This window comes from Panthera pardus, unplaced genomic scaffold (genome assembly GCF_024362965.1).
Source record: "Panthera pardus isolate Hobbes unplaced genomic scaffold, ASM2436296v1 HiC_scaffold_21, whole genome shotgun sequence".
Classification (NCBI taxonomy): domain Eukaryota; kingdom Metazoa; phylum Chordata; class Mammalia; order Carnivora; family Felidae; genus Panthera; species Panthera pardus.
In genome coordinates this window covers 20,210,148-20,227,333 of record NW_026526777.1, presented here as the reverse complement: position 1 = coordinate 20,227,333, position 17,186 = coordinate 20,210,148, and the positions used below count along the sequence as shown (strand labels likewise).

Here is a 17,186-nt window from a genome sequence, read left to right as displayed (position 1 = left end):
TCTTTACAGTCATTAAAGTTACCAGCCATGGGGATGCTTGAGTGGCTCAGTTGGTCAAGCATCTGACTCTTGATTTCAGCTCAGGTCATGAGCTCACGGTTCATGAGATTGAGCCCTGTGTCAGGCTTCATGCTGACAGAGCGGAGCCTGCATGGGAGTCTCCCTCTCTCTCTTTGCCCCATTCTCCCTCTCCCCACCCCCCCCCTTCTCAAAATAAGTAAACATTTTTTAAGAAGTGCCAGCTATGTCAATGCAGTCTCTAATAAGAAAATTCTTGGAAATGTATTCCTGCACCAAACAGCTAACAGTAAGTTGACTATATATACAGTGTGTGTTGGGTGCCTGAGTGGCTCAGTTGGTTAAGCATCTGAGTTTGGCTCAGGTCATGATCTCACAGTTTGTGAGTTCAAGCCTTGCGTCAGGCTCAGTGCTAATAGCGTGGAGCCTGGAACCTGCTTCAGCTTCTGTGTCTCCCTCTCTATTTGCCCCTCTTCCACTCACACACTTTCTCTCTCTGTCTCTCTCTCCTTCTCAAAAATAAACATTAGAAAAAAATTTAAAAATTTTTATATACAGTTTGTATATATACTGTATATATATATATATATATATACACAGTATACTGTTTATATATATAAACTGTATATACAGTTTGTATATACACAAACACACATTGAAGTGACTATGAAAAATATATGTACCTCTGAACACCTACTCAGTTTCCCTATAGCCACATTCCAAAGATTTGATTATCATGCCATCCAAGCCTTACAAGATTAAGGCAGTGATATTATAAATTCAAACACAAATTGAAAAAAATCATTAAAGTTGATAATGCTTTAAATGCAATTGAATGAGGTTTTGAAACATTTCACCAAAACAAATAAGAAATTAGACTCTTGATTTAACATATATGTGCAGTACTCTCATATTAAAAAATTATTATGAAGGAACTCAGGGAAGAGATAAAGATTTACAGTCACTAAAGGAAAGTGAAAGGAATGAGTAAGGAAATAAATTGAAATTATTTTGATATCAAGAAGCAAAATGAAATAAAAATCACATCCCATCAAAGCAGTAATTCATTGAAAAATACATTTTGAAGTGATGAATAGAATCTTAAGTTGTTTGATAATCCACTTAATGAAGAGGAGATAATAGTTTGAATAGAAGGTGGAAAAAATTTAATTTCATGCTGATTTAACACAAAATACTGATATTAACAAAGATAACATGACTGTTAATGCAGCACTATAGTGAATCCACATCAATGACATGGATTGTTGTCAGTTCAAATAATTTTTACAATTACTTTACAAGAAAAATTAAAATGCCCTGAGATTTTATAACTTACACATAAAAAGATTTATAGAAGTTCTCAAAAGTTTAACAGTAATACTAAAAAAATCGGATGATGTTTTGAATACCTATTTTAAAAGTAAAAGATGGTTTTCTAATCCCTCAGGAAAAAAATTGATCAAGTATACTAGAAAAAATTATCTTCCACTCTTAGATAATCATTGCCATATAGGACCTATTTAACAGTATATAACTGAAAAATATAGAAAAAAATAATGAAAAAGGGTATCAGTTGATTAATAAAAGATACTAGGATTTTCTGAGATTTGTAATTGTTGTGCTATTTTTCAGTTAATGTAAAATTTGTAATTGATTTTTCAAAAACTCATTTTTTTTGTAGCTAATTCTATTTTGACATTCTTCACTTTTTTGGGGAAAAAAAGGGGGTCAAGTTTTCAGTTCCTACTAAACCCTGATTCATTATCTCCAGTGGCTCTGCTTTGCTGCACGTAAACTGTCCTTGCAATTCTCTCAGCTTGGAGGTCTCTACCCTCACTCATAAGACTTCCATGGTAACCAAGTTAAAATGGAAGAGATCTCCTCACCCCTGCCAGTCACCCTCTTTCCTTTCTATTTGTGTTGTCCCGACACTGTCTGGACAATCAATGAGGGAGGTCCATTATCTGTTTTAATCACTGCTGTAACTCTTGATCCCAGAAAAGTGCCTAGCTTATGAGTTATTAGAAAAAGTGAATCTGGAACAAAGAGATTATATATTACACCCTTTAACATACATTCTATATGCATATGTGTGTCATCACATTTAAATGGGGTTCACAATAGAATTATAACATACAACAATGGGCAAAAGTTTTAGAATATCATTAAGCAACTATGTATTAAACAACTATTACTAGGTCTTTACTTAAATGAATAAATGTAGAATTTTAAAAGGTCTATACCCTATACATTGTAGTATGTTATGGGAGACATAGGCATACAAAGGCATACATCTAAAACACAGAAATCTATCAACTGTATTGCAGTAAAATTAATAAAGAGAAGTACGGTAAAAATAAATTCTCTTAATACCTCCAGGGAAAAGAACTGAGTTTTAGCCTCTTGAATGACTTTGTTGCACTGATGTGATTTGGAATAGTTTTTATTCAGCACATACTTTATTTTTCTTAATAATGTTACATTTTATCTAAATGTGACTCATTGGACATTCCTAGTTGAAGAGTAAGGAGGAGGGACAGTTTTGTTCAGGCCAGTACTTCCTAAAACCTACATCTTCAGGAAGAATGATATGACAGGCACAGTGTTTGTTTGTTTATTTATTTATTTATAATTGTTTTGTCTTTATTTTTGAGAGTGAGAGAGACAGAGAGAGACGGAGTAGGAGCAGGGGAGGAACAGAGAGGGAGACACAGAATCCGAAGCAGGCTCCAGGCTCTGAGCTGTCAGTACAGAGCCCTATTTGGGACTCAAAATCCCAAACTGTGAGATCATGACCCCAGCCGAAGTCAGACACTTAACTGCCTGAATCACCCAGGCACCCTGTGCCACAGTGTTTTAAATATGGAGTGGGAAAATGGGGCACCTGGGTGGCTCAGTTGATTAAACGTCCTTCAGCTCAGGTCATGATCTCGCAGTTCATGAGTTGGATCCCTGCGTAGGGCTCTGTGCTGACAGCTCAGAGCCTGGATCCTGCTTCAGATTCTGTGTCTCCCTCTCTCTCTGCCCCTCCCCCGCGCTCTCTCTCTCTCTCTCTCTCTCTCTCTCAAAAATAAAGATTAAAAAAATTAAAAAAATATATATGGAGTGGGAAAATGGTATTTTTTTTTCAAGCGACCTTGGAGTTACAGAATATTAAGAAAAAATTTTGTTAATATTTTGATATATGACTTCTAAAAAAGAACCTTGGTTATGTCCTTATTGATGTTTCCATTATTGTGTTCCTTCGGGTAGGGTTTTGGAGTGACCCTGCTCTCCACCCACTTTCTCTGAAGTCTTGCTTTTGTAGAATGGAGCAATTTGCAGATACTTAAAGTATTGCTGCCACGTAACTTTGTGTCTCATATTTAGTAGTTATGAGAGCTGGTGTAGGGGTGCCTGGGTGGTTGAACATCTGACTTCGGCTCAGGTCATGATCCTGCCATATGTGAGTTTGAGTTCCCCTTCAGGCTCTGTGATCAGAGACTGGAACCTGCTTTGGATTTGGGGTCTCCCTCTCTCTGCCCCTACCCCGCTGTTGCGCGTGCACGCTGTCTCTCTCTCTCTCTCTCTCTCTCTCTCTCTCTCTCTCTCTCTCTCTCAAACAAAAATAAACATTAAAAAATTTTATTTTGAAAGCTGGTATATAGTTGTATTTTTCATGTAAGAAAAAATAATGTAAATTTGAATGCTGCTCTGCAGTTCATCAAGCCCTGTGAACTTGGGCAGTTTACTTGACATTTCCAGAGTTTATTTTCCTTATCTGCAAATTGATCTGCTTATGTCTTCCTCAAAGGATTATTCTAAGGAAGACCACATATCATTAATTCGAAGCACTTAGCATAGAACATTGAATATGGTAAACTGTCAAAATTTTGAGCCATCATCCAGTCAAATTTAACTGATATTCCGAAGGGAGTGTCTTGTCATCTCTCCTTGGATATTTTTGGGTACATCTGACAGTAAAGAAGTATAGGACTTTGTCCTAGGGAGTGACTGGACCAAGAATTCCAGCAAAGAAAGCAATGTTTCCTCTGGACTTTGGATCATGTAACATTTTGCATCTAACAGAGGTGCTGGTGCAGTGTGATTTTTGAGGAAGAAAAATACAAGGTTTGAGTTGTGTATTGTTTCTTGAGTGAAGTGGAAATAGATATGTATCACATCATGGAGATGGAAAGTAACTAGTACATTGTGACTCCTATATGAATGTTAGAAATCAACTGCCCTCCCCACCACACCTTCACATGCACACTCTCACATCTCATTTGAGGTAGTGGTGTTTAAAAATTGCATGTGGATAAGTTGGGGTGATAGTGTGAAGTCAGAGACTTCCTTCCTATTTTATGATATATTTCACTTTTTCTATATTACCTAGAGAAAAAAATACAGGTGAACACCATCTTGTACATCTGGAAGGCCAGATGCTGGCCCTCTTGTGATAATACTGCCTTCTCTGTAGCCCTCTCAAGAGGGCTATATCTCCTATGTCATGCAATAGTCCATAGGCCATTGGCTTAGAACAGAATAGTCTATCTTGTTTTTCATTGCCATACCCAGATATGACCATTCTTTCTCTCTTAAAATGTACAGCATAGAAGCTCATGAGATGACATTTATCATTGTCACAGATATCTCTATGGCCTCTTAAACTCCCCTTCTATCTTGCATTTTAAACCCAGTTTATTGTTGTTTTCTCCAATAGTAATGATCTTCTTTATGAATGATTTCAATATATTCAGGATACTTCTAATTTCCTGGTCAGATTAAGAGTAGAGTGATGAGTGCATTCTACCCCCAGGTACAGATAATAAGGAGCAAATTTTCAGTGGAGGATTTAAAAATAACACTGAGCAAACTTGGTCTGCATGTTATTACCATGTGACAGTATTTCTAGACAATGTCAGTAAGAATATATTACCCTTTCAAAAAATCTTTTAATAGGCTACATCCTTTTTTTAAGTTTATTTCTGTTTTGAGAGAGCACAAGTGGGAGAGCGTCAGAGAGAGAGGGGAAGAGAGAGAATCCCAACCAGGCTCCACACTGTAGCACAGAGCCCTTTGTGGGGCTTGAATGCATGAACTGTGAGATTATGACCTGAGCTGAAATCAAGAATTGGACACTTAACCAACTGAGCCACCCAGTCACCCCAGTGGGCTACATTCTAGTCAATTATAGTTATGATTAGTTTCAAAACATACTCTATATTTAGCTTCAAATTAGTTTTGTTCACTTGTTTAGTAAATACTTTAATTCATATGGGAGCTAATTAGGGGAACTCTCATTTCTATATAGTTGGCCCTCACACATTTAGACTTGGCTGTATGTACTCATTGTAAAAGAAAGTTCACAATGGTTTGTAATTGTTGGGATTATTTCTGTTCTCCTTGGTAGTGCATGATACCAGTGTTAAAGCAGTAAGGAGTGGTAAATGAAGATGCAGTGAAAGAAAAATTTCAGTGACTGTGATTTAATTTTTTTGCCTATTCCTTATTTGTATGTTTTTTATGGTTATGATTAAAAATTTTGTTACATGGAAAGAGGGTATTAGAAACTCTATGTCTAGGTGTTAAATTCTTAGATGAATGACTGCTTGACTTGCTTTACTTCCTCTCCTCAAAATGCCTGTTTTCATACGTTTTAATCCAGCAGTCTATGCAAAGCATAGCCTGGACATTTTTATTTTCAATCACAGCTTTTGTTCATAAATTAATTTCTAAGCATTTGCTTCCTAAAATTTCATGTCTTTTAGGACATTCCTGCTAGTGCAATGACTCCATAATTTTCTTTCCACTTTGCTATGTACAATCCATCAAATATATCACTTTTACATGGTTCTTCTTTACCTTTTAAAATATTCATCTATGTTTGGTCAAAAGTCCACCACACTGTCATTGTTTTATACACACTCAACCCTTTGTCTCTTTCACTTTTTTTACCTGTTAAAATTAAATTCTTGTTAAATCCAAGTCTCTGTCTGCTCTCTGTATCATCCTGGGCACTTAAACTTACTGGGGAAGTACATTAACTTTACTGGAGAAGTACATTAGGGTGCCCACAATTCTCATTTTAATTACGTCTAGCCTCAGTTTCATCACACATCCCTAGGCTGTTCACCTCCCCTCTCTGCCAGATTACTCCTACCTTCTCCTCTCTCTACCAGTCTTGAAAATCCACTCCCCAATCTTGAGTTAACCACCTTCTTTATTAATACACTGGGAAAATTGTTTCAGTCATATTCCATAAATTTGCATCTTAACATCTTCTGCCAACCTGCATGCCTCCCCTCTGTTACCATAAGATGAGATGTTTATATTCTAAACAAGGTCAGTTCCTTTACCTGTGTGCTAGATCCAATGCCCTCCCACCTATCTCATGGAAATTGATCTAGCAATTCTCCCATCTCTGTCCTATAAGTTGCCTTCTCTGCTGAATCAAATCCATCATGATCATACTTCCTGGTATACTGTTTCAGCTTCTTTATAAAGGAAGAAAACAATTCTCTCTTGAACCTATGTTTTGCTTCAACTACCATTCCATTATTGTGATATAATCAATCATCTTTAAAGTTTTGTCTATTTGTATTCTCCAGTTCTTATATTGTTATAGTCCTTGAACTCATATTTTCACATCTACCACTGAACAATGAAATAACTTTCATGGTGGCCACTAGTTACTTCTATGTTGATTTATAAAATGATCACTCCTAGTCCTCATTCTCCTTGATTTCTCATACAATTATTTTCACTCCCCCTTTCTTGAAACACTTTCTTCACTAGGTCATGGGGCATTCCTCTATCTTGTTTTCTACCTTATTCTTAGTCCTCTTGGTTGTTTTCTGATATTCTCAAAGATAGACCTAGATTGAGTGTTCAGACCTATTCCCCTTCTCTGTTCTATGTCATCATACATTTTTCTCTATAACATCAGCAATCTTGTGATCTTATATTCTTTCAGCTCACTGAAGACTCCCAAATGTATATCTCTAGTCTAGGACTCTATCTCGATCCTTACACTCAGCAACCTATTTGACATCATTCCTTATATATCTACCTAACACATGGCCAAAACCAGTCTTGACTTTTTTTATATATTAAAAATCAACTGCTCTTATATTATTCCCATATTGACAAATGAAAATCTTATGCTTTGAGTTATTCAAGTAAAAATCCTTTGAAACTCTTCCCTCTTTCCCCTCTTCCCTTCTATCCCACCCCTACCATTGTCCACATCTAATATGTCAGCCAATTCTATCAATTTTACCTTAAATTTTTTCTTCTCCAAAACTCCATGGTCACTGACATAATCTGAGCAATCCTAATTCTCACCTTAATTTTTGTGAAGGCTTCCTCAATGATCTCCCTGCTTTTTCTATTGCCCCCCCCCCATATGCTAGTTGATCTCTGTATAGAAGCCAAAGTTGTTAACTATGTCAGGTGTCCTATCCATACTCATATCTCACAGTGATTCCATATCACACAGGTACAGTTGGATCAATGACTGACATGGCCATCCAGTTCAGGCACACTGTCAGCTTCATGACCACCTCTCCTCTCACTCTCCTACTTGATCACATGGATACAGGCACCCCTTGCCTCTGCTTTTTCCTTGAACACTAAAATGTCCCCTGTTCCATGTCTTTACACTGGATCTTCCCTTTACCTTGATAGCTTTCCCACAGATATCTGCATGACTCCAGTACGCAATTACATTGCAGAAATATTGTGCCTGATCACAAGGTGCTGGGAGAGATCAACTTACAGTATTAATTCAAAAGGTACATGCATCTACTAGCTTTCTAAAATACAAATTATTCTGAATTCTGAAACACATTTTGATCGAAAAGGCTACAGATGAGGGTGGTGCCTGGGTGGCTTAGTCAGTTAAGCATCTGACTTCAGTTCAGCTCATGATCTCAAGATTCACAGGTTTGAGTCCTACATTGGGCTCTGTGCTGACAGCTCAGAGCCTGGAGCCTGCTTCAGATTCTGTATCTCCCTCTGTCACAATTCCTGTTCTGTCTCCTTCTCTCTCAAAAATAAGTAAACATTAAAAGAATTAAAAAACAAAAGAATACAGATGAGTATTGTATTCCTGTACAAGGATTATATACCCAACACCGTATATATTCTTATGAGGAATTTAAGGGTTTTATTCCTAAAGGTAGTTTTTATTAGATTTTTTTTTTCATAAGGACTGACATTAGAACCTAACCTCTATGTAAGATGCAATTCTCCTGGATTTTACCTAGATGCATCCCACAACCCTTCAGATCGTTGTTATTACCCTCATTTTTGGAAGACAAACTGAGACCTAAAATTGTATAACTAGTTTAAGATGACAAAGGTTAAGAAAAACTAGAATTAAATAAAAACAAAGTAAAACTTGCTCCAAAGTTGATCTTTGCTCAAAATTATTTTTGAAGCAATTCTGAAAAATTTGCAATAACTATAAACTTTCTTGCAGTAGGTAAACTTTAGTCTATAACCTTTTAAGGCCTTTTTAATGAAATGAAGGTCATCATAATTAACAATAAATATTTTAAAAAATTAATGTGAATCTCTTTTGTTGAATAAGTGAGACCTTTGGCGGGTACTGATTTGTTTTTATTCCTGTATACCTAAAACAGGAAGGAGTCGATAACAGTTTGCCCAGATAAATGAAAGACATTTATAATGCAGAAATATGTAAGATACAGCCTGTTCTCAAAGAAGGTAAAAGCTATTGATGAAAGTAAGAGAAAAATCAGTCTTGTTTCAGGTTAAGCAATTCATTTGCTTATAATGTGACTTTTGGCCTTAACTTAATTTGCATGTTACATTATTATCACCCAAACAACTTCTGCAATTAATATGCTTCATTTTGCTTATTCTTTTTGAAGGACTTCATGGTTGATTTATGGCATATTCCATACGTTAAAATAAATTCTACCCTGAAATTGATAGTGATTAATTAATAACGTTAAGGTAGGTATTTTAAAATTTTAGTTTTTTTTTTGTGGCATTGCATATTTTAATTTCCTAGATGTGCTTGTAAAATATTTAGCATGATAGCATATCAATTTGTGATAAATTGAGTCAAGAATTAGTTCTGAATTATTTTTCTACTTTTTAGATTAAAATAAGTATGTGAAATTAGTTTCCCCTGCTTAAGTTTCACCTTAGTATCTTAGAAATTCATTTTTCCACTTTTCCTACTCATTTCTGTTTTTCCTTATGAAACTTTCTGTGGCATTGAGAACACTTTGTTACAGATGTACAAGGCAATTCATACCAACCATTCTTGAAATTTCTAGTTTTACCTTCAGAGAGTAATAATATAACAAGCAAATTAAAGAACCATGAAAGTAAGGAAAACAAGTTTATGTCAAAGGAATAAATGGTAGCAATTGAAAATGAGCCACCTGTTTCTCATTAAGCAGACAAGTGATGTGGCATATAATTCAGTGGCTAAAAAATGTATTTTGCATCCTAGGATCTCTCTTAATACTCTAATTTTAGGCTATTGAAAATGATAGCAAGGGAACAATGTACCACAACAGTCTCTTACAGGATCTTCAGTGTTGTGCAGAGATATCCTTAAAAACAGAAGTCATTTATCAAATGATTATAGACACTGCTTCCTTTACTTCCATCCTAGAGTTACCCAGAGAAGGAAATCAGTAGCAATTAATAGAGATCGTGTCATTCCATACCTTCTAGGAATGACAGTACCTTAAATAATTTCATGTAATTAGAAAACTTGATTGTATCAAGTGGGAGGTATAGTACCTAAGCAAATGATACCCAACCTGAACATCAGTTCAATTCATACCTCTAGCTCAGTGATTTTGATTGTAAATATACACACAACTATTTTGATGTTTATTTAAAATAATGCTTTGCCAATAATGACTTCTTTCTAATAAAGTCTATCTGAAACCCTAAGGATATCATGTTAACAAATGAAATGATAAAGTATGCACATGAATACAGGGCACAGATGCCCATATAAATCACACAGATTAGCAACAGAATTCCCTGGTGGGAAGGTTGGGAGACATAGCAAGAGGAAAAGACAGGTAGTTTTCCCTCATCAGATTTTGATCTCCTTAAAATTAAAAGCAGTACTTACTTATTTGTGTAACAGTATCTTCTATTATGTAATAAAGGAATAATATTTAATTTCTTCACAGAAAAAAAATCCACGGTATCCATATTTAGTATCCATATCCAATATGGTATCCATATTTCTGTGCAATAAAGTTATTTATATGTAATATATTTTACCCCTCTAGTATCTACTCTCAAAAAATAACAATGTGTAAAATAGCCATCCAACTGCTGGTGGAATAATGGAAGAATGCCAGACCCTATCCAGTACAGAAAAGCAAACAAAATAGAAAAGCGGCACCTCCTCTTTATACCTTCCTGGACATATTGTCATTTTTCCCTTTGTAGCTTTGCTCATTTTTAATTATTTAAATGAACTGATTTCTCTTAAAACCTTTTGACCTTCTTTCCTCACTTTTCCCACCCTCCACCTCTCTACCTCTGTTAACCACCAATCTATTCTCTGTATCTCTGAACTTTGTTTTGTTTTTTCTGATGCCTATGCTTTTATTTTTGTTTACTGGAGCAAAGTTGACATACACTTTATATTACTTTAGCGTGTACAACATAGTGATTCAAAAATTCTATACATTATGCAGTGTTCATCATAATAAGAGTGATTACCATCTGTCACCAAAGTTATTGCAATATTGTTGGCTAGATCCTTCATGCTGTACTTTTCATCCCTGTGGCTTATTTATATTATAGGTTTAATATCTCTTACTGCCCTTCACCTATTTTGCCCACTCCCTGCCATCTCCTCTCCTCTGGCAACCACCAGTTTTCCCTGTATCTATGAGTGTTTGTTTTTAGATTCCGCATATAAGTGAAATAATGTGGAATTTGTCTGACTTATTTCACTTAGCATTATACCCTCTAGGTCCATATATGTTGTCACAAATGGCAAGTTCTAATTCTTTTCTTAAAATATATTGTCAAATTAGCTAACGTACAGTGTATACACTGCACTCTTGGATTTAGGGGTAGATTTCCATAATTCATTGCTTACATACAACACCCAATGCTCATCCCAACAAGTGCCCTCCAATGCCCATCACCCATTTTCCCCTCTCCCCTGTATGTCGCCCTCCCCCCCCCCACCGCCGCCATCAACCCTCAGTTCTCTGTATTTAAGAGTCTCTTATGATTTGGCCAGATCTAATTCTTAATGGCTGAGTAATATTCCATTGTGTTTGTGTACCACATTTTCATCCACCAATGAACACTTAGGTTACTACCATATCTTGACTGTTATAAATAATGTTGAAATAAATATAGGGGTGCCTATTTCTTTAAATTAGTGATTGCATTTTCTTTGGGTAAATAAGAAGCAGTAGAATTACTGGATTTTAAGATATTTCTATTATTAATTTTTAAGGAAACTTAACACTGTTTTTCATAGTGGTGCATGATTAACATTCCCACCAACAGTGCACAAGGGTTCTCTTTTCTCCACATCCTTGCCAACATTTATTATTTCTTGTCTTTTTGATACTAGCCATTGCATCATATCTCATTGTGATTTTGATTTCCATTTCCCTGATGATTAGTGGTGTTAAGCATCTTTTCATGTATTGGCCATCTATGTCTTTTTTGCAAAGCAAAAATGTCTTCTGTCCATTTATTCATCAGATTTTTTTGGTGTTGAGTTATATACTTTGAGTATTAACCCTTTAATAGATATATCATTTGCAAATGTCCTCTCTCAGTAGGTTGTTTTTTCATTTTATTGATGGTTTCCTTTGCTGTATACAAGCTTTTTATTTTGATGTAGTCCCAATAGTTTATTTTTGTTTTTGTCCTTGTCTGAGGAGATATATCTAAAAAAATGTTGCTAAGATGGATGCAGTGTCCAAAAGATTGCTGCCTATGATTTTTATGGTTTCAGGTTACATTTAGGCCTTTAATCCATTTTGAATCCACTAAGAAAATAATCTAGATTCTTTCCTATTTATTTATTTATTTTGCAGATAGCTGTTCAGTTTTCTTAAACCATTTATTGAAGAGACCATCTTTCCCTCCCTTGTATATTCTCTTCTCCTTTATTGTAGATTAACTGACCATGTAAATGTGGGCTCATTTCTGGGCTGTCTGTTCTGTTCCATTGATCAATGTATCTATTTTTGTGGCAGTGCTATACTGTTTTGATTACTGCGTCTTTGTAGTGTAGCTTGAAATCTGAGATTGTAATACCTCCAGCTTTGTTTTTCTTAAGATCGTTTTGACTATTAGGGATCTTATGTGGCTCAATACATTTTTGGTTTATTTTTTTTGTAGTTCTGTGAAAAATGCTGTTGATATTTGGGTAGGGATTACATTGACTCTGTAGATTACTTTGGGTAGTATGGACATTTTAACCATACTATGGTATGTATGGTTTATGATCAATTTATGATCATGGTATATCTTTCCATTTGTGTCATCATCAATTTTTTTCATCAATGTTTTACAGTTTTAAAAGTACAGACCTTTCACCTCCTTGGTTAAATTTATTCGTAGGTATTATTTATATGCTATTATAAAAGGGATTGTTTTCTTAGAGTTTTTTGCTACTTCATTATTCATTTATTGAAATGCAATAAATTTCTGTGTATTAGTCTTATATTCCGAAACTTTACTGAATTCATTTATTCTAATGGATTTTTTTAGAGTCTCAAGGATTTTCTATAGTATCATGTCATCTGTGAATAGTGACAGTTTTACTTCTTCCACACCAATTTGGATGGTTTTTGTTTCTTGTCTGATTGCTGCAGCTAGGACTTCAGGACTATATTGAATAAAAATGATGAGAGTGGACAGCCTTCTGTTGGTTCAGATCTTAGAAGAAAAGATCTGTTTTTCACCACTGAGTATAATATTAGCTTTTGGTTGTCATATATGGCTTTTATTATGTTGAGCTGCATTCCCTCTAAACCCAGTTTCTCAGGAGTTTTTATCATGAAAGGATGTTGAATTTTATCAAATGCTTTTGTGCATCTGTTGAGATTATCATATGGTTTTTATAATTCATTTTGTTAATATAGTGTTTAACATTGATTTTGTAGATATTAAACCATCTTTGTATCCTAGGATCAAATCCCACTTGAACGTGGTATATGATTTTTTTTAATGTATCATTGAGCGTGGTTTGCTAATATTTTGTTGAGGATTTTTGCATCTATGTTTATCAAGGATATTGGCCTGTAGGTCTCTTTTTCTGTAGCGTCTGTGTCTGGTTTTGATATCAGGGTCATGCTGACCTTCTAGCCGACTCTGGACATTTTCTTTCCCCTTGTATTTTTGGTATAGTTTGAAAAGGATAGATATTAACTCTTTAATTTTTTGGTAGAATTCACTTGTGAAACCATCTGGTCTTGGAGTTTTGTTGGGAATTTTGATTATTGATTCAACTTTCTTACTAGTAATTAGTCTGATCACATTTTTAAATTTCTTTTTCAGTCTTGGAAGATTATGTTTTTAGGAATTTATCCATTTATTCTAGGTTGTCTCATACTGGCATATAATTTTTCATAGTCTCATAATTCATATTTCTTTGGCGTCAGTTGTTACTTCTTTCATTTCTGATTTTTAGTCCCCTTTTTTCTTAATCAATATGGCTAAGGGTTTATTTTATCTCTTCAAAGAATCAGCTCTTTGTTTCATTGATCTGTTTTGTTTCTTTTTTAGTGTCCATTTCTATTCTGATCTTAATTTCCTTTGTTCTACTAACTTTGGACTTCATTTGTTCTTTTTCTAGTTTCTTTAAGGATAAAGTTAGATTACTCATTTTTTGTTTTGTTTTAGACTACACACATAAGAGGGATCATACAATATTTCTTTGAATTATTTCACTTAGCATAATGTCCTTGAGGTCCATCCATGTTGTCAAAAATGGCAAGATTTTGTTCTTCCATAAGGCTGAGTAATATTCTGCTGTATTAAAAAATATGTTGTATATACCATAACTTATTACTTTCATTCTGAAATTGCTTTCAAAATTTTAATTTTATTAAGATTTTGTTAAGGTTTTTATTATTCCATGTCATTTATATACTTTATAGCAATGAATGTTTATGTTACATAAAAATCACTTTAAATTTATATTTACTAACACAGAATTTTGGAGATAATGTGCAGCTTTGATTTGTCATAAACATGTATCACCAATACCAATATTTTCTTTTTACCCAGTTCTTTCTCTATTTAAGATGAGTAATTTAAAAAAAGTAGTGCTTAATTTTACAAGTCTGTATACTGTTTGTCCCAAGACTTCTTTTCTAACCCACTGTTACAGACTTTTTTTTTAATGTGTGTTTCATGGTCCCACTATATTTTTTGTGGGGGTGACAATTAAACTAAGTATTTACATCTGGACAGATATATCTTTGCTTATTAATAAAAATGTTGTTAAAATCAGCCTCCATAAATCAACTTCAGTATTTTCTTGGTGGTTCTGTCACAGTGTTGTAAAAAGCCTAAATTCAGATATCAGTTTATCTTTTTCCATGTTTTCTAAACATACATTTATATTTAGGTATTGGTACTTTATTTTTATTTTTTTAATTTTTAATGTTTATTTATTTTTGAGATAGAGACAGTTTGTGCAGGGAAGGGGCAGAGAGAGGGGGAGACACAGTATCTGAAGCAGGCTTCAGGCCCCGAGCTGTCAGCACAGAGCCCAGTGCAGGGCCTGAACTCATGAACTAGGAGATCACGACCTGAGCTGAAGATTGACGCTTAACCAACTGAGCCACCTAGGCACCCCTAGATATTGGTACTTTAGGTAGTATAATGCATACATGTTATTTGTTTATAGTTGACCAGTATCTTTTGAATGATGATGTAACATTTTGATAATTTCTCAAGTTACATCTATTGACTTCCCAAAGTAGAATTGAGCACTAAGTGAAACCAAGAAGAAAAATTACTTTTGTTTGGATTCTTTTAAAGTAGGCTTCACACCCAATGTGGGGCCTAAGCTCATGACCCCAAGATCAAGTCACATGCTCTACTGACTGAGCCAGGCAGGTGCCCCAATGGTTTTTTTGTTTTGATTTTCTTTAAAGAAAAAATAATTGTAATTTCTTATAGCCCCTGCAGCCATATGCAAAGGATATGCATTGCCAAACTTTGGCCCATTGGATGGTATTGTATAGTCACTGTATTAGTTTGCCAGGCCTGCCATAACAAATTGCAAACCAAGAGGCTTCACACAACAAGAATTCATTATCTTCTGGGGTGCAGAAGCCTGAGATCAGGTGTTGGCAGTTCTAACCTCCCATGAAACCGGCAGGACAACTCTTCATTGCCTCTTCCTAGCTTTTAATGGTTGCCAGAAATTCTGTGCTTTCAGCTGTATAATTCCAATCTGTTTTTATTTCTACATGACATTCTTCCTAGGTGTCTTTTTTCACATGACCATCTTCTTATAAGAACACTAGTCATATTGGATTAGGGCCAACCCTACTCTAGAATGATGTCATTCTAATTTAATTGATTACATCTACAGTGACCCTATTTTCAAATAAGGTTATGGTCTCTGCCGTTCAGGGTTAGGACTTCAACATAACTTTTGTTTGTTTTTTTTGGCGGGGGATTGTGCATAATTCAAGCTATAACAAATAGCCAGCAAGGGAAGACTGAGTTTTACATTAAGACTTGTAACATATTCTCTATCCTACAAAGTACATATTGCACTGAATTCCATCGGCTTACTGAATACATTCTATGCTACAAAACTTATCAGTAGCCTTTGCTCTTTTTTTGCTGTGGGTGCTACAAACAGATCTAGTGGTCGCTTGTGATCATGCTGTCTCTCTCCAGTGTGCCTATGTTCTGTCTACCTGGCATGTCATATCATTGCCACTTTTCCAAATTATACTCACTGTTAATAACTAGTGTATTCAGTATGCACTTTCTTAGTTGCCTCTAGCATGAAATAATTAACTCCTAAAATTTACAAGCATTTGTTATTTGCATAGCAAATTATATTTATTTAATGTCTTATACTGTTATTACTTAAACAGGTGTTATGCACACACTTTTTCATTCTAAAAGTGCCTGGCCCAATACCTTTTGTATAACCATTTTTCAATATTATACTGATGTATCATTAAACAGTGGAGGCAAAATATTGCATTGAAGTATCCAGATAAGCTTTTTGACCCTGGCTCTGGACATAGCAGCTGCTGAGATGTTGATGCCCAGGAAGAACTGAATTGCCATTTATGAACTCCTTTTCAAGGAGAGAGTGATGGTGGCCAGAAAGGATGCTCACATGCCTAAATACCTTGAGCTGGGAGACCAGAATGTGCCAAATCTTTACATTATGAAGGCTTTGCAGTGTCTCAAATAGCGAGGCTATGTAAAGGAACAGTTTGCTTGGAGACATTATTACTGATAGCTTCCCAGTGAGAGTATCCCTTGTCGCCATGATTACCTCCACCTGTCCCCTGAGATTGAGCCTGCCACTCTATGCCATAGCTGTCCTGAGACTGGCAAGCCATGGCTCAAAGGTCTGGAGGGAGAGCTACTTGTAAGACTCTCATGAGGGGAAGCTGACAGAGACACCTACAGAGGAAGTGCTGTGCCCTCTGGTGCCTACAAGAAAGCTGCGGCCTTGGCTGGGTCAGCAACTGAATTCGAGTTTAGAGGAAGATTTGGTCGTGTGTGTGGTCAGCCACCTCAGTAAAGTTGGAGATTGTTTTGTGTTGAATAAATCCGTAGCCAGAAAAAAAAGTTAGAAATGTCAAGATAACTATTTCACTAGTTCATTTGGTACAGGTACATACTGGATAGGTAAATATAAGACTTAAAATTAGAGCAAAGACTCTTAAATTAGAATGCATTGTGTGTTTATAGACCAAAAAAGTCTGTTAGAAAAACTAGTGATAACATTTATTTAACTTGATTGTGTCTTTGCCATGCACATACTTGTTTATAGTATTGTAATTTGCTAACATAAAACTTCTGTGATGTTGAAATTGCTTTATTTAAGGGGCTAAATGAGCAATGCTTTTAAAAAATCATTTTACTTGAGATATTATAAAATCCTACTTAAATACAAAATTGTAATAGTAAAAGGGATAAGTATTTTACAA

At 35.2% G+C, this 17,186-nt stretch overlaps 1 pseudogene; it reads left to right on the top strand.

Moving 5' to 3' along the window:
- The first annotated feature begins 16,279 nt into the window (after positions 1–16,279).
- Positions 16,280–16,824, top strand: LOC109276692 (40S ribosomal protein S10-like; annotated as a pseudogene).
- Positions 16,825–17,186: the final 362 nt, after the last annotated feature.